This window comes from Mya arenaria, chromosome 16 (genome assembly GCF_026914265.1).
Source record: "Mya arenaria isolate MELC-2E11 chromosome 16, ASM2691426v1".
Lineage (NCBI taxonomy): Eukaryota > Metazoa > Mollusca > Bivalvia > Myida > Myidae > Mya > Mya arenaria.
In genome coordinates, this window is record NC_069137.1 from 1,208,712 (window position 1) to 1,228,998 (window position 20,287).

A 20,287-nucleotide genomic window follows, 5' to 3' on the forward strand; every position below is an offset into this window, starting at 1 on the left:
AGTTACCCCCACACTTGCACTTGTCTACTATGAGACCATAGTTACCCCCACACTAGCAGTTGTCTACTATGAGACCATAGTTACCCCCACACTAGCAGTTGTCTACTATGAGACCATAGTTACCCCCACACTAGCACTTGTCTACTATGAGACCATAGTTACCCCCACACTAGCAGTTGTCTACTATGAGACCATAGTTACCCCCACACTAGCAGTTGTCTACTATGAGACCATAGTTACCCCCACACTAGCACTTGTCTACTATGAGACCATAGTTACCCCCACACTAGCAGTTGTCTACTATGAGACCATAGTTACTCCCACACTAGCAGTTGTCTACTATGAGACCATAGTTACCCCCACACTAGCAGTTGTCTACTATGAGACCATAGTTACCCCCACACTAGCACTTGTCTACTATGAGACCATAGTTACTCCCACACTAGCAGTTGTCTACTATGAGACCATAGTTACCCCCACACTAGCAGTTGTCTACTATGAGACCATAGTTACCCCAACACTAGCAGTTGTCTACTATGAGACCATAGTTACTCCCACACTAGCAGTTGTCTACTATAAGACCATAGTTACTCCCACACTAGCAGTTGTCTACTATGAGACCATAGTTACTCCCACACTAGCAGTTGTCTACTATAAGACCATAGTTACTCCCACACTAGCAGTTGTCTACTATGAGACCATAGTTACTCCCACACTAGCACTTGTCTACTATGAGACCATAGTTACCCCAACACTAGCAGTTGTCTACTATAAGACCATAGTTACTCCCACACTAGCAGTTGTCTACTATGAGACCATAGTTACTCCCACACTAGCAGTTGTCTACTGTGAGACCATAGTTACCCCAACACTAGCAGTTGTCTACTATGAGACCATAGTTACTCCCACACTAGCAGTTGTCTACTATAAGACCATAGTTACTCCCACACTAGCAGTTGTCTACTATGAGACCATAGTTACTCCCAAACTAGCAGTTGTCTACTATGAGACCATAGTTACCCCAACACTAGCACTTGTCTACTATGAGACCATAGTTACTCCCACACTAGCAGTTGTCTACTATGAGACCATAGTTACTCCCACACTAGCAGTTGTCTACTGTGAGACCATAGTTACCCCAACACTAGCACTTGTCTACTATGAGACCATAGTTACTCCCACACTAGCAGTTGTCTACTATAAGACCATAGTTACTCCCACACTAGCAGTTGTCTACCATGAGACCATAGTTACTCCCACACTAGCAGTTGTCTACTATGAGACCATAGTTACCCCAACACTAGCACTTGTCTACTATGAGACCAAAGTTACTCCCACACTAGCAGTTGTCTACTGTGAGACCATAGTTACTCCCACACTAGCAGTTGTCTACTGTGAGACCATAGTTACCCCAACACTAGCACTTGTCTACTATGAGACCATAGTTACTCCCACACTAGCAGTTGTCTACTATGAGACCATAGTTACCCCCACACTAGCAGTTGTCTACTATGAGACCATAGTCACTCCCACACTAGCAGTTGTCTACTATGAGACCATAGTTACTCCCACACTAGCAGTTGTCTACTATGAGACCATAGTTACTGCCCACACTAGCAGTTGTCTACTATGAGACCATAGTTACCCACACACTAGCAGTTGTCTACTATGAAACCATAGTTACTCCCACACTAGTAGTTGTCTACTATGAGACCATAGTTACCCCACACTAGCAGTTGTCTACTATGAGACCATAGTTACCCCACACTAGCAGTTATCTACTATGAGACCATACTTACCCCCACACTAGCACTTGTCTACTATGAGACCATAGTTACCCCCACACTTGCACTTGTCTACTATGAAACCATAGTTACCCCCACACTAGCAGTTGTCTACTATGAAACCATATTTATCCCCACACTTGCACTTGTTTACTATCAGACCATAGATACCCCAACACTAGCAGTTGTCTACTATGAGACCATAGTTACCCCACACTAGCAGTTGTCTACTATGAGACCATAGTTACCCCACACTTGCACTTGTCTACTATGAGACCAAAGTTACTCCCACACTAGCAGTTGTCTACTATGAGACCATAGTTACCCCCACACTAGCAGTTGTCTACTATGAGACCATAGTTACCCCACACTAGCAGTTGTCTACTATGAGACCATAGTTACTCCCACACTAGCAGTTGTCTACTATGAGACCATAGTTACCCCCAAACTTGCACTTGTCTACTATGAGACCATAGTTACCCCACACTAGCAGTTGTCTACTATGAGACCATAGTTACTCCCACACTAGCAGTTGTCTACTATGAGACCATAGTTACTCTCACACTAGTAGTTGTCTACTATGAGACCATAGTTACTCCAACACTAGCAGTTGTCTACTATGAGACCATAGTTACTCCCACACTGGCAGTTGTCTACTATGAAACCATAGTTACCCCCACACTTGCACTTGTCCACTATGAGACCATAGTTACCCCACACTAGCAGTTTTCTACTATGAAACCATAGTTACCCCCACACTAGCAGTTGTCTACTATGAGACCATAGTTACCCCACACTAGCAGTTGTCTACTTTGAGACCATAGTTACCCCCACACTAGCAGTTGTCTACTATGAGACCATAGTTACCCCAACACTAGCAGTTGTCTACTATGAGACCATAGTTACCCCCACACTAGCAGTTGTCTACTATGAAACCATAGTTACCCCACATTAGCAGTTGTCTACTATGAGACCATAGTTACCCCCAAACTAGCAGTTGTCTACTATGAAACCATAGTTAACCCCATACTAGCAGTTGTCTACTATGAGACCATAGTTACCCCCACACTAGCACTTGTCTACTATGAGACCATAGTTACCCCCACACTAGCAGTTGTCTACTATGAGACCATAGTTACTCCCACACTAGCAGTTGTCTACTATGAAACCATAGTCACTCCCACACTAGCAGTTGTCTACTATGAGACCATAGTTACTCCCACACTAGCAGTTGTCTACTATGGAACCATAGTTACCCCCACACTAGCAGTTGTCTACTATAACACCATTGTTACTCCCACACTAGTAGTTGTCTACTATGAGACCATAGTTACCCCACACTAGCAGTTGTCTACTATGAGACCATAGTTACTCCCACACTAGCAGTTGTCTACTATGAGACCATAGTTACCCCCACACTAGCAGTTGTCTACTATGAGACCATAGTTACCCCCACACTAGCAGTTGTCTACTATGAGACCATAGTTACTCCCACAGTAGCAGTTGTCTACTATGAGACCATAGTTACTCCCACACTAGCAGTTGTCTACTATGAGACCATAGTTACTCCCACACTAGCAGTTGTCTACTATAAAACCATAGTTACTCCCACATCAGCAGTTGTCTACTATGAAATCATAGTTACTCCAACATCAGCAGTTGTCTACTATGAGACCATAGTTACTCCCACACTATCAGTTGTCTTCTATGAGACCATTGTTACCCCCCCCCCCCTGACATACACACTAACATTAGCCTACTGTGAGACCATATTTACCCCCCACACCATCAGTTGTCTTCTATGAGACTATAGATACACCCACTCTAGCAGTTGTCTGCTTTGAGACCATAGTTACTCCCACACTAGCAGTTTTCTACTAGGAGACCATAGTTACTCCCACAATGGCAGTTGCTTACAATGAGACCATATTTACATCCACACTAACAGTTGTCTTCTATGAGACCATATTTACCCCCACTAGCAGTTGTCTACTATGAGACCATAGTTGGCCCACAATAGAAGCTGTCTACTATGAGACCATAGTTAGCCCACACTAGAAGCTGTCTACGATGAGACTATAGTTAGCCCACACTAGAAGCAGTCTACGATGAGACCATAGTTAGCCCACACTAGAAGCTGTCAACGATGAGACCATTGTTACCACACACTAGAAGCTGTCTACGATGATACCATAGTAACACACACTAAATGCTGTCTACGATTAGACCATAGTTAACCCACACTAGAAGCTGTCAACGATGAGACCATAGCTAGCCCACACTAGAAGTTATCTACAATGAGACCATAGTTAGCCCAAACTAGAAGCTTCATACTATGAGACCATAGTTACCCCACACTAGAAGCTGTCTACTATGAGACCATTGTTAGCCCACACTAGAAGCTGTCTACTATGAGACCATAGTTAGCCCACACTAGAAGCTGTCTACGATGAGACCATAGTTAGCCCACACTAGAAGCTGTCTACGATAAGACCATAGTTAGCCCACACTAGAGGCTGTCTACGATGAGACCATAGTTAGCCCACACTAGAAGCTGTGTACGATGAGTCCATAGTTAGCCCACACTAGAAACTTCCTACTATGATACCATAGTTAGCCCACACTAGAAGCTGTATACGATGAGACCATAATTAGCCCACACTAGAAGCTGTCTACGATGAGACCATAGTTTGCACACACTAGAAGCTGTCTACGATGAGACCATAGTTGGCCCACACTAGAAGCTCTCTACGATGAGACCATAGCCAGCACACACTAGAAGCTGTCTACGATGAGACCATAGTTAGCCCACACTAGAAGCTTTCTACGATGATACCATAGTTAGCCGATACTAGAAGCTTTCTACGATAAAACAATAGTTAAGCCACACTAGAAGCTGTCTACGTTGAGACCATAGTTAGCCCACACTAGAAGCAATATACGATGAGACCATAGTTAGCCCACACTAGAAGCTGTCTACGATGAGACCATAGTTAGCCCACACTTGAAGCTGTCTACGATGAGAACATTGTTAGCCCACACTAGAAGCTGTCTACGATGAAACCATAGTTAGCCCACACTAGAAGTTGTCCACTATGAGACCATGGTTAGCCCACACTAGAAGCTTCCTACTATGAGACCATAGTTAGGCACACTAGAAGCTGTCTACTATGAGACCATAGTTAGCCCACACTTGAAGCTGTCTACTATGGGACCATAGTTAGCCCACACTAGAAGCTGTCTACGATGAGACCATAGTTAGCCCACTCTAGAAGCTGTCTACTATGAGACCATAGCTAGCACACACTATAAGCTGTCTACGATGAGACCATAGTTAGCCCACACTAGAAGCTGTCTACGATGAGACCATAGTTAGCCCACACTAGAAGCTGTCTACGATGAGACCATAGTTAGCCCACACTAGAAGCTGTCTACGATGAGACCATAGTTAGCCCACACTAGAAGCTGTCAACGATGAGACCATAGTTAGCCCACACTAGAAGCTGTCAACGATGAGACCATAGTTAGCCCACACTAGAAGCTGTCAACGATGAGTCAATAGTTAGCCCACACTAGAAGCTGTCTACGATGAGACCATAGTTAGCCCACACTAGAAGCTGTCTACGATGAGACCATAGTTAGCCCACACTAGAAGCTGTCAACGATGAGACCATAGTTAGCACACACTAGAAGCTGTCTACGATGAGACCATAGTTAGCGCACACTAGAAGCTGTCTACGATGAGACCATAGTTAGCCCACACTAGAAACTGTCTACGATGAGACCATAGTTAGCCCACACTAGAAGCTGTCTACGATGATACCATAGTTAGCACACACTAGAACCTTCCTACGATGAGATGAACTTGCATCCAAAGTTTAAGGCACCCGTACCATATCGTTCTTCAGGTATTGACCGGAATCGGATTTTTAACTTAAGGTCAGCACCGACTTGACCTTTGACCCACTGACCTCGAAATCAATAAATTGGCCATAACAACAGTATAAAATATATATTTTTTGTATTTTGATGTTTCTCTTATTTTTTATTCAGTTAATACAGTTTATTCGACCTTCATTTAAAAACAGGCATGTGCGGTAATAACTCATGGTATAGTTATTAGGACAGTTCGACCCTCATATCAGCGTAGGAATGTGCGGTTATTACTCATTTTACATGTATTAGGACAGTTCGACCCTCATATCAGCGTAGGAATGTGCGGTAATTAGTCATTTTACATGTATTAGGACAGTTCGACCCTCATATCAGCGTAGGAATGTGCGGTAATTACTCATTTTACATGTATTGGGACAGTTCGACCCTCATATCAGCGTAGGAATGTGCGGTAATTACTCATTGTACAGTTTTTGGTACATTTCGACCCTCATATTAGCGTAGGAATGTGCGGTAATTACTCATTGTACAGTTATTGAAACAGTTCGAACCTCATATCAGCATAGCAATGTGTGGTAATTACTCATTGTACAGTTATTGGGACAATTCGAACCTCATATCAGCGCAGGAATGTGCGGTAATTACTCATTGTACAGTTTTTGGGACAGTTCGACCTTCATATCAGAGTAAGAATGTGCGGAAATTGCTAATTGCACTGAGGTTTGGACAGCTCGATCCCCCTTTAAACTTTAGTATGTGCAGTTATTTGTATTGTACTGTGATTTGGGCAGCTTGACTCTCGTTTCAGCATATCTACTTTCATTTTTAAAGCATCTTACTGTGATATAGCATAGATATGTATAGTTATTAGTAATGCAAAGGGATGCAAACGAATATTCGAATATTCGATCAAACGTTTGGTATTCGAATGTCAAAATCGGTATTCGAATATTCGAAAAAAAGTAATAATTGTAATTCTCAATAAAGAAAATAAAAACCTTTTGCTTATAACACCTTTTTTTTAATAAAGTTCGTTTCCTTGTTTTTTCAACGACTGGCCCCTAATATCAGAGGTGTGAATGTGATGACAATACACTAAACACGTGTCATGTGTCATTTAGGGACATTTTGTCTGGTACTGTAAAAAGTCCCCCTACTTTTACAATAACTGACTAGGAATCGGCTTTAAAACCAATGTATTGTCTTGGCTGCAAATTAAGCTGTGCAACATAGCTCAAATCGCCGTGATGATATGAATGTCATGTGCTACTATTATGCTGTTCGGACTCCACACACTTAGACCAGCCCAATTGCGTTCATACCCCGATAATGACATCAACCCCGCAATTCAATCCTTACATTTACACCAATAGTTCATTATTTTATTCAAGAAACGTTAGAAAAATACTTCATTTCATTTCGGATTACCTTTCAGTAATCCCTTCTTACCCATTCTGAAAATAGGACGACCCGACTGTTAGCGGAAACATTTTTTTTTCAAATGACGTCACAATAACGCGGGAAAAGATCAACCACTTGAAATCACTTTTAAACGTTAAATTGAAACACTTTTGGCAACAAAACTTTTAAAATATAATAACTTGGCACTTTCTAAAATTTTGATATATTTTACGGGACCTGCTGACACAATACAAACAATAACAAGATCAATAGTGTTCATGTATATTGTTATGCGATGAATTGCGATCCGAACATTATCCGAAGATGTTGCGTTCATCGATTGATGAACGCAATTGCCGAAAGGCAGTCCATTTAAGGAATGGAAGTTGAGGTGTAAATATTATCGTTCAGTCTCAACTTAGTGGTCAACATTTTCTTTCGTCCAATAAGAAAGCAGTATTTCGTAAGTTTTTCAATTACAATTATCTCAGTAATTCAGCCGTTATGGATTTAAATCATGCGAAGCAGTAAATATAAACAGTGGCTGGCCCATATTGTAGGTTGTACACACAAGCAAATAATGACCACTTAAAAGTTAAACGTTTTCAATATGTACTTACACAAATAAATGGCCAAACCACTGCATCGCATCAAAACATTTAAACTTAAAATGAAATGTATGAGTACATATAGCACTGAAGCATGTATAAATCTATATTATAATAAAACATGTATGAGTACATAGAGCACTGAAGCATGTATAAATCTATATTATAATAAAACATGTATGAGTACATATAACACTGAAGCATGGATAAATCTATATTATAATAAAACATGTATGAGTACATATAACACTGAAGCATGTATAAATCTATATTATAATAAAACATGTTTGAGTACATATAACACTGAAGCATGTATAAATCTATATTATAATAAAACATGTATGAGTATATATAACACTGAAGCATGTATAAATCTATATTATAATAAAACATGTTTGAGTACATATAACACTGAAGCATGTATAAATCTATATTATAATAAAACATGTTTGAGTACATATAACACTGAAGCATGTATGAATCTATATAATAATAAAACATGTATGAGTACATATAACACTGAAGCATGTATGATTCTATATAATAATAAAACATGTTTGAGTACATATAACACTGAAGCATGTATAAATCTATATTATAATAAAACATGTATGAGTACATATAACACTGAAGCATGTATAAATCTATATCATAATAAAACATGTATGAGTACATATAACACTGAAGCATGTATAAATCTATATCATAATAAAACATGTATGAGTACATATAACACTGAAGCATGTATAAATCTATATTATAATAAAACATGTTTGAGTACATATAACACTGAAGCATGTATAAATCTATATTATAATAAAACATGTATCAGTACGTATAACACTGAAGCATGTATGAATCTATATTATAATAAAACATGTATGAGTACATATAACACTGAAGCATGGATAAATCTATATTATAATAAAACATGTATGAGTACATATAACACTGAAGCATGTATGAATCTATATTATAATAAAACATGTATGAGTACATATAACACTGAAGCATGTATGAATCTATATCATAATAAAACATGTTTGAGTACATATAACACTGAAGCATGTATAAATCTATATTATAATAAAACATGTTTGAGTACATATAACACTGAAGCATGTATAAATCTATATTATAATAAAACATGTATGAGTACATATAACACTGAAGCATGTATAAATCTATATTATAATAAACCATGTATGAGTACATATAACACTGAAGCATGTATGAATCTATATTATAATAAAACATGTTTGAGTACATATAACACTGAAGCATGTATGAATCTATATTATAATAAAACATGTATGAGTACATATAACACTGAAGCATGTATAAATCTATATTATAATAAAACATGTTTGAGTACATATAACACTGAAGCATGTATGAATCTATATTATAATAAAACATGTATGAGTACATATAACACTGAAGCATGTATGAATCTATATAATAATAAAACATGTATGAGTACATATAACACTGAAGCATGTATGAATCTATATTATAATAAAACATGTATGAGTACATATACATATAATAATGAATATCGTGACTTAAACGGTATATATAGCATGATCCAGTATTCCAAGTCAAACATCTGTTGTCTTAATAATCTACGCATGTATCAATTGTAAAAATAAAATAAATGTTATATCTAACCGTAATAATCTTAGCATGTCTCATAAATGTTAATTTTTATCACTGCAGAAACATACAAGCTATTTCAAAACATTCATTTAAAACTTATTTTCTATCTGATTAACTGTAAGAACACATCTATTTATTTATATAGTGATACAAATCCTACGGGCCACCTGACTTTGACAATTTTTTGGGAAATAGTGAACTTTATAAGAATGTTATTATGATGAATAGACTAAAGATACATTATTAACCAGACGGTGTTCTATTTCATTTTAATACCCCGTCAACGCTTAATTTTGAATAAAGTCTTTGAAGTCATTTTATAAGCATTCGTAAATAATATCGTAATATCAAGACTTTCAGAAATTATTAACCAAGCAAATGAATGTGGTATTTTGTCTTAACAACCCGTCATTGCCTTCTTTTCAATAAACTCATTTATCAGCAAGCGTAAACACTATAATAAAACTATAATAGTATCAAGACTTAATACAATATAAAATAATATTACATTAACAAAAATACTACTTATCTAAACTGACAAATAGAGCTGTTAATTTCGTCAAATTATAACAGTATTTAACTTATATTTTCGAAAAAGTAATCATTCGACCTGTGCCATATGTTGTATACAATACTTCTCAATGTAGTGTGAACTATTACTAAAATTGTATAACAAAAACACATGTTGGTCAACTAATGGCTATACAGAATGTCTAAACATCATTCTGCTAGGTTTTAAAGATTCGTAGCTATCAAATGTCATAGCGGTGTAGTTGTTGACTCTCGTTCCGGGTGTGTAATACTGGCCATTCAGGTTCGCAAAAAAAAGCAGTCATTGTCACTGTACCACCATGCTCCATGATATTGAACGGCACAATTACTCTGGTAGTCATCATTGTCATGGTCAAATGTAGAAAAGGCAGAACCGTTTTGGTAGAAATTAAAATCGTATTTCCCGTACGTTATCACTGCAAGTAAACATTTACACATGGATAAATTAAATTATTGTTAATTGTGTGTAGTTGTACTGCAAGTGTTAATTATTAAACGAGAGGGTGGCATTGTTATTGTGTACGTTAAATTGGTATTGCCACGCCATGTCGGTCATTGTAGTTTTTGGTTTACATTTTGAGTTGAATTTCTTATGGTAGTAGCACATAATAAAGTCCCATGTCAATTTGAATCACTGTTTGCACTTCAAAGCTTGCGATCAATTAAATGACTTTTGAAAGTGAATAATTGACATCGATTCAATTCTTGAATATCTTTACCAATGTGCTTTTAAATCAACTTGTAACTAATGCTTTTCGGCTCAATTCGGCTTCGATATTTTGACACGTAGTTTTCAAAGCTGCTAACAAAATTCACGTCGATCACAATTCAATGTTTTTCACAAGTTTACTTACCTCCCTTTTCTGACAGTGACTTTCCTACATGTAAGGTATAATCAGACCCAGCTCCTACACTGAAGTCAGCGTATACAACATAGCCGGTGCTGTCATTGGCGCGTGTGATGTCAATTCTTAAATCATGTGTTGCCCGGGATGTCATCTCATGCATCAATTTGAGACCTAAAACATATATATCTGTATAAGATTTATGTGTTGCTAGTTGACATTTTGTATCAATTTATTTTGTTTTACTTCACGCTTTATTCTGATACTCAGCAATTGGGAGCTATTCAATATAAACTAAATATGAACTTTACAGTTCTATGAATCTCTATTGCCCAGTGTATATTATAATATAAGCAAACGTATTCATATTCAATTCGTCAAGTATTTAATTTCATCTGTGTTAATAATAATGTATAAGAATTAATACGGTTCAACGTTATATGAAATCAGCAATGTGTTATAAAAACACCCAATATCGTCAAACAACCCACTTGTTTGTTGGAGTCATGTGATATTAGATGATCTTCAATAAAAAAACATCTGAAACGTAAATTCTAAATTCAAATCCGCTGGTGAAAAGATATGATCAACATTTCATCAAAGAATCAAAACCTAATATATATGTTTTTATACATTTCGATCACTTCGCTGACATACCCAACCAGAATTCGTCCTGCGGAGATCCAAACCCATTCTCGTATGAGGAAAAGTTGCGATAGAAATCCACACTTCCGTCCACACGATGTTGAAACACCTACAAAGGTATAAGAGATAAAACCACGATGTCTCTTGACCGTGTATTATACTATATATAACACTTCGATAAGCTTTAAATAGTAAATACGATATGCACTGTAATATCAACACTCACAGTCCAGCCTCCTTGATCGGTGTCCATATCACAGAACACACTGGCATTCTGGTTTCTTTTCCATGTTGTGATATGATAGACGCCAGAGGACACTCTGCCGAGGTTCTGCCTTATTTTGGAACAGTCAGCAAAAGCTGGAAAATAAGAAATAACCCTTAAAAATAGATTCTAGACATACAACAAATAAATAAAACAAGAGACTCTGCTTGAATATAACTAAATCATTATGACGTGTTTAATGATCCTGAAAGTCCAGAAACGCATAACATTTAAACAAGTTATCGGGACACAGATAAAAACTTCGGATTAACGATATTTGAGATTAACAGTAGCTGAAAATGACAGCGCTTGCAAATTACTGGTGACGTAAATTATTTTGTCTTGAGGATTGCAATGAGTACAGATAAAAATACTTATGCTATTTTTAAACTGCGATTTACGAAATAGAGAACCCAAGTTAATTTTGATTTGGAAAAATGCTGAAAAAGATACATGTGTCATAATCAATTTGATACATCAGTAAGTAAAGTTCAATGCGTTGTACACAACAATGTCATCTTTTGACAATTTTCTCTTTTTGTTCTTGAAATTGTATCAACTGGTGTTTAGTTCCTTTAAAAAAGCTAAATGATGTGCAAGATAAATTATGCGTTTTTTCATGATATCATTTAAATCAGATCAAACACGATTATTACCTCGGATTTCTGTTCCATATCCGGAACATCTGGCGCCTCGGTATCGCGGGGCAGGGTTGTTACACTCTCTAGTACGATACCCATGTCCTGTCTTACACCGGGTGTCACACTTCGTCCATCCTGTCCAGTTTCCCCATTGTCCGTCAACTAGCAGATAAAACATTGTTAATGACGCAATTGTTGATATATGTTTGGACTAGTGTCTGGTAGAGTTCGTTTTAACCCCAGTGAGTTCCTGTGTCCTGAGTTCCCACTCAAAGGCTGTTATCTAAATATGTGATACAGAGGCCCTAGTTTAACCTCGTATACCGTTCAAAGGCGGTAACCCCAGTTTGTACTGGATGCCCTAGTTTAACCCCCAGTGAGCTCCTGTGTCGTATACCGTTCAATGGCGGTTACCCCAATAACGACTACAGATGCCCTAGTTTAGGTGGCATGGCATTGGACCCCCCGGGACATACAATAGCATTATGGCATCGAGAGCACGCGACATACAATAACATAATGACATTGAGAGCACGTGACATACAATAAAATAATGGCATAAGACGCCCGGTACATACAATAACATAATGTCATTGAGAGCACGCTTTCTGCAATAACATAATGACATTGAGAGCACGCGACATACAATAACATAATGGCATTGAGAGCATGCGACATACAAAAACATAATATCATTAAGACCACGAGACATACAATTACATAATGGCATTGAAAGCACGCGACATACAATAACATAATGACATTGAGAGCACGTGACATACAATAAAATAATGGCATAAGACGCCCGGTACATACAATAACATAATGTCATTGAGAGCACGCTTTATGCAATAGCATAATAACATTGACAGCACGCGACATACAATAACAGAATGGCATTGAGAGCACGCGACATACAATAACATAATGGAATTGAGAGCACGCGACATACAATAGCATAATGGCATTTGACGCCCGGGACAGAGTAACATAATTGCATTGAGGACACGCGACATACAATAACATAATGGAATTAAAAGCCCGGGATATACAATAGCATATTGACATTAGAAATACCGTACATGCAATAGTATTATGAAAATGGATGAACGCAAAATACAACAACATAATGATATTGCAAATCCGCGACGTACAATAACAAAATGGCATTAGAAGCGCGCGAGAAACAATAAATTTAGGGGATTGGAAACCCGGGACATACAAGAACATAATGATATTAGAAGCCCGGGACATACATAACCATAATGGCATTGGTAGCCTGGGACATACAATAACCTAATGGCAGTGGTAGTCCGCGACATACTATAACTTAATGTCATTTATAGCCCACGACACGGCAATTTTAAATGACAAACATGATTCAAAATAAAGGAAATGAAATCATTACATCCGTGCATTAAAATGTATGATATTAACATCGGACTAATCGAGATGTTAGGTCGGTTACCGGCGTCCTCGACCGATCGCAGTTTTACTGTAATTAAGATTCAGTGCCACATAGCACATGCGTAATAAATCCATTTGTGCATTATTTCGTAAGAGAAAACAAGACGAAAACCAACATTAAATTGAAACATGCTCATTGCATGTGCTCGTTGCTTATCGAAACGAAATTAAATGAAATGTCATTTGTGGGTGTGTGTTTAATCAAGCTGTTTTTATCTCAGCCAGTAAAATAGAACATTTCTCAAGGCCTGACTTCGTCGTCAAAAGGACGCGTTACTTCGGGGCGTGGCATCTAGTGTTTGCGTAAGTGTTTAAGGGAACGATCTCGTCCAAAATGGTGCATTGGGCGTATTGTTTTACTTTATTTAAATTAAACAGTAAACTTTGATGATTGTTTTGGGGGGTTAACGAGTGTTCCTTCACCTGGATCTGCTTGTTCTTCTTATTGCTTATGATGTTCTCGTAAACATCAGAAATTATGTCATAAAATAGGATCATCATACATTGTTTGTATGAGAAACAACAAAACACGACCATTTTACAACGAAGCACACAAAGTACCATCGTTGAAAACGAAAAAACACAACAAGATTGTTGTACAACGAAACAAACAAAATACAATAATTGTACAAAGAATCAAGAAAACAAAATCTTTGTACAATAAAACGACAAAATTTGGTACAGAGCAACAAACAATACGATCTTTGTGCACAGAAACATCAAACAAGATTGTTGTACAGAGAAACAACAAAACAAGATCGTTGTAGAAAGAAACAAACAAATAAACAAAACAAAACATGATCGTTGTACAAAGAAACAAACAAAATACGATCGTTATACCAATAAAAAAACAAAACACGATCGTTGAACCAATAAACAAAACACGATCGCTGTACAAGTAAACAAAACAAACACGATCGTTGTGCAATGAAACAAACGAAATACGATCGTCGTACAAGTAAACACTATCTATGTACAAAGAAACAAACAAAAAAAAGATCGTTGTACCAAGAAGCAACAATAATAGATCGTTGTATAAAGAAATAACAATACACGATCGTTGTAAAAATAAACGAGGAAAACACGATAGTTGTACAAATAAACAAACCAACACAATGTCGTTATACAACGGAATAAACAAAACACGATCGTTGTTCAACGAAACAAGCAAAACAAGATCGTTGTACAACGAAACAACAAAACAAGATCGATATACTAATGAACGAGCAAATGCGATCGTTGTACAAATTAACAAACAAAACACGATAGTTGTTCAAATAAACAAACAAAACACGAGCGTTGTACAAATAAACAAACAAAACACGATTATTGTACAACGGAACAAAAAACATTCGTTGTAAAAGGAAACAAACAAATAAGAACAAATGAGAGCTCATGTAAACGTTTTGGTACTTAGAAGTACTTGCCATATGTAGTGTGAATATAAACGGCATATTGTAAATCATTGGAAATAGCTGATTATACTGTGTCAAGTATCAAAGTCTTTTTACATAATGATTGCGTATCATTTAAAGAACAGCGTTGCTATTAAAAATCTAGCATCACAATCTGCTCCTGAATTGTCGTCAATGGCACTGCCTTGCACTTATGCGTAGGCTTCCGAATGCCTTTTGAGTTAAAACTTGCTTTACAGACACTGAACCTATCATTATCATTCATGTTGTACGTTTGCAAAGAGATAAATAACATACTTTACATTATAATATATAAATTATATAGGTTTTGCTTATAGACAATTTCTAGTTATTGATATATCAAAAGTACCACTTGACACAAATACACTCTCATTCTCTGTTTTATTGGAGATTAGACAGAGTAGTTTACAATAACACATGGGACATAAACAGATGTTTACGGCGTCATTGCAGATGTTAATGATTTTGTTATTTTTCATGATAAATTATTAGTGATTAAAAGTTTAGTAATCAAGTGATATCAATGATTGCGTGCATAGATTGCTGGGAATATACTTATTTTCTAAGCAATTGTTTAAGTAAAAATCGTCCATGATAAAAATTAGAAGGTGAAGTGCAATACAAATATTAACATTTTGAAACAGAATATCTTTAAATGAGTTGCCATGCTCCAAGCAAGACAAGCATACAAGTACCTAAAAAGACTAATTACATTATGGAAATAGTTGCATTGTTCATGTTTAGCTTTAATCTGTTGTGATATTGTGCACATGGTTTTATTCATTTGATGTGGCTGACAATCTACATGAGGAGGCAATTCTTGGAAAGAAAATGATTAAGTGTGCCATTGACGACAATTTAGGAGCAGATTGTGATGCAAAAAGCCCCCATAGCACGCACATGGTCAAATGCCAATGCGAGCATCACGGCCATTTCACCTCAAAACCCCCCATAGCGCACAAGGTCATACGTCAATGTGAGTACCTCGGCCATTTCACATCAAAACGCCCCCACAGCGCGCACAGGGTCAAATGCCAATGTGAGCACCTCGGATATTTCAACTCAAAACGCCCCCATAGCACGAAGAGGGTCAAATGTCAAAGTGAGCACCTCGGCCATTTCACCTCAAAACACCACCATAGCACGCACAGGGTCAAATGTCAATGTAAGCACCTCGGACATTTCAAATCATAATGCCCCATAGCACGCAAATGGCCAAATGTCAATGTGAACACCTCGGCCATTTCAACACAAAACGCCTCCATAGCGCGCACAGGGTCAAATGTTGATGTGAGCACCTTGGCCATTTAACCTCAAAACACCCCCATAGCACACACAGGATCAACTGTCAATGTACGCACCTAGGCCAGTTCACCTTAAAACACTTTCATAGCACGCAGAGGGTAAAATATCAATGTGAGCACCTCGGACATTTCACCTCAAAACACTCCCATAGCACGCGCAGGGTCAAATGTCAATGTGAGCAACTCGGCCATTTCATATCAAAACGCCCACATACCGCGCACCGGGCCAACTGTCAATGTTAGCACCTCGGCCATTTCAACTCAAAACGCCCCCATAGCGCGCACAGGGTCAAATGTCAAAGTGAGCACCTCGGTCATTTCACCTGAAAACACCCCCATAGCACGCATATGGTCAAATGTCAATGTGAGCATCTGTTCATTTCACCTCAAAACACCCCCATAGCTCGCGCAGGGTCAAATGTCAATGTGAGCACCTCGGCCATTTCAACTAAAAACGCCCCCATATCGCGCAGAGGGTCAAATGCCAATGTTAACACGTCGGACATTTCACCTCAACACACCCTCTTAGCGCGCACAGGGCCAAATGTCAATGTGCGCACCTCGGCCATTTAACCTCAAAACGCCCTCATAGCGAGCAGAGGGTCAATTTTCAATGTGAACACCTCGGACATTTCAACTGAAAACGCCACCATATCGCACACAGGGTCAAATGTCAATGTTAACACGTCGGACATTTCAACTCAAAACGCCCCCATATCGCGCATAGGGTCAATAGTCAATGTGAGCACCTCGGCCATTTCACCTCAAAACACCCCCATAGCACGCACAGGGTCAACTGTCAATGTACGCACCTCGGCCATTTCACCTCAAAACACTCCAATAGCACGCACAGGGTCAAATGTCAATGTGAGCACCACGGCAATTTCACCTCAAATCACCCCCATAGCATGCGCAGGGTCAAATGCCAATGTTAGCACCTCGGCCAATTTACCTCAAAACGCCCCTATAGCGCGCACAGGGTCAAATGTCAATGTGTGCACCTCGGCCATTTCACCTCAAAACGCCCCCATAGCACGCACAGGGTCAACTGTCAATGTTAGTACCTCGGCCATTTCAACTCAAAACGCCCCAATAGCGCGCAGGGGGGTCAAATGTCAAAGTGAGCACCTCGGACATTGCACCTCAAAACGCCCCCATAGCGCGCACCGGGTCAACTGTCAATGTTAGCACCTCGGCCATTTCATATCAAAACGCCCCAATAGCGCGCAGGGGGTCAAATGTCAAAGTGAGCACCTCGGCCATTTCACCTCAAAACACCCCCATAGCACGCAAAGGGTCAAATATCAATGTGAAAACCTCAGCCATTTCAACTCAAAATGCCCCCATAGCATGCAAATGGTCAAATGTCAATGTGAGCACATCGCCATTTCACCTCAAAACGCTCCCATAGCGCACAGGGGCAACTGTCAATGTGAGCACCTCTAACATTTCAACAAAAAACGCCCCCATAGCACGCACAGGGCCATTTTCAATGTGAGCACCTCGCCATTTCAACTGAAAACGTCCCAATAGCGCGCCTAGGGTCAATTGACAATGTGAGCACCTCGGCCATTTCACCTCAAAACTCCCCCATAGCACGCATAGGGTCAAATGTCAATGTGAGCACCTCGTCCATTTCAAATCAAAATGCCCCTATAGCACGCAAATGGTCAAATGTCAATGTGAGCACCTCGACATTTCACATCAAAATGCCCCCATAGCGCACAGGGTCAAATATCAATGTGAGCACCTCGGCCATTTCATCAAAAAACGCCCCCATAGCGCACAGGGTCAACTGTCAATGTGAGCACCTCGGCCATTTCATCAAAAAACGTCCCCATAGCACACACAGGGTCAAATGTCAATGTGAGCACCTCGGCCATTTAACCTCAAAACGCCCCATTAGCGCGCACAAGGTTAAATGTCAATGTACATTCCTCGGCCATTTCACCTTAAAACGCACCCATAGCGCACACAGGGTCAAATGTGAATGTGAGCACCTCGGCCATTTCAACTCAAAACGCCCCCATAGCGCACACAGGGCCAAATGTCAACGTGCACACCTCAGACATTTCAACTCAAACCGTCCCCATATCGCGCCGAGGCCCAATTGTCAATGCGAGCACCTCGGACATTGCACCTCAAAACACCCCCTTAGCGCGCACAGGGTCGAATGTCAAAGTGCGCATCTCGGCCATTTCACCTCAAAACGCCACCATAGCGCGAAGAGGGTCAATTTTCAATGTGAACACCTCGGCCATTTCACCTCAAAACGCACCCATATCGCGCACATGGTCAATTGTCAATGTGAGCACCTGGGACATTTCAACTCAAAACACCCCCATAGCACGCACAGGGTCAATTGTCAATGTGAGCACATCTGAATTTTCGCCTCAAAACACCCTTATAGCACGCAAATGGTCAAATGTCAATGTGCGCACCTATGCCATTTAAACTCAAAACGCCCTCATAGGACGCACAGTGTCAAATGTCAATGTGAGCACCTCGGACATTACAAATCAAAACGCCCCAATAGCACGCACAGGGTCAATTGTCAATGTGAGCATCTCGGGCATTTCATCTCAAAACGCCCCCGTAGCGCGCACAGGGTCAAATGTCAATGTGAGCACCTCGGCCATTTCACCTCAAAACGCCCCCATAGCGCGCACCGGGCCAACTGTCAATGTGCGCACCTCGGCCATTTCATCTCAAAACGCACCCATAGCGCGCTCAGGGTCAAATGTCAATGTGAGCATCTCGGGCATTTCACTTCAAAACGCACCCATAGCACGCACAGGGTCAAATGTCAATGTGAGCATCTCGGGCATTTCATCTCAAAACGCCCCCATAGCACGCACAGGTTCAAATGTCAATGTGAGCACCTCGGCCATTTCACCTCAAAACGCCCCCATAGCGCGCACCGGGCCAACTGTCAATGTGCGCACCTCGGCCATTTCACCTCAAAACGCACCCATAGCGCGCACAGGGTCAACTGTCAATGTGAGCACCTCGGCTATTTCAACTCAAAACACCACCATAGCGCGCACAGGGTCAAATGTCAATGTACGCACCTCGGCCATTTCACCTCAAAACACCCCACAGCACTCACAGGGTCAAATGTCAAAGTGAGCACCTCGGCCATTTCAACTCAAAACGCCCCCATAGCGCGCACCGGGTCAACTGTCAATCGGCGGACCTCGACCATTTCACCTTAAAACACCCCACAGAGCACGCACAGGGTCAAATATCAATATGAGCACCTCGGCCATTTCACCTCAAAACACCGCCATAGCGCGCACAGGTTCAAATGTCAATGTAAGCACCTCGGCCATATCTCCTCAAAACGCCCCATTAGCGCGCACAGGGTAAAATGTCAATGTGCGCACCTCGGCCATTTCACCTCAAAACGCACCCATAGCGCGCACCGGGTCAACTGTCAATGTGAGCACCTCGGCCATTTTGACTCAAAACTTCCCCATAGTGCGCACATGGTCAATTTTCATTGCACGCACCTCGGCCATTTCAACTCAAAACGCATCCATAGCGCGCATAGGGTCAATTGACAATTTGAGCACCTCAGTCATTTCAACTCAAAACGCCCCAATAGCACGTACAGGGTCAATTGTCAATGTGCGCACCTCTGCCATTTCAACTTGAAATCAAACTGTAGGGAAAACTATGAATGAACATCCGAGGTTGTTTTCGGAGGTAAAAGGCTGAGGTTCTACGACTGGTTTGAGTCCCTGAACTGGATTCATGAAAATTACAGCCTTAGTAATAAGTGAA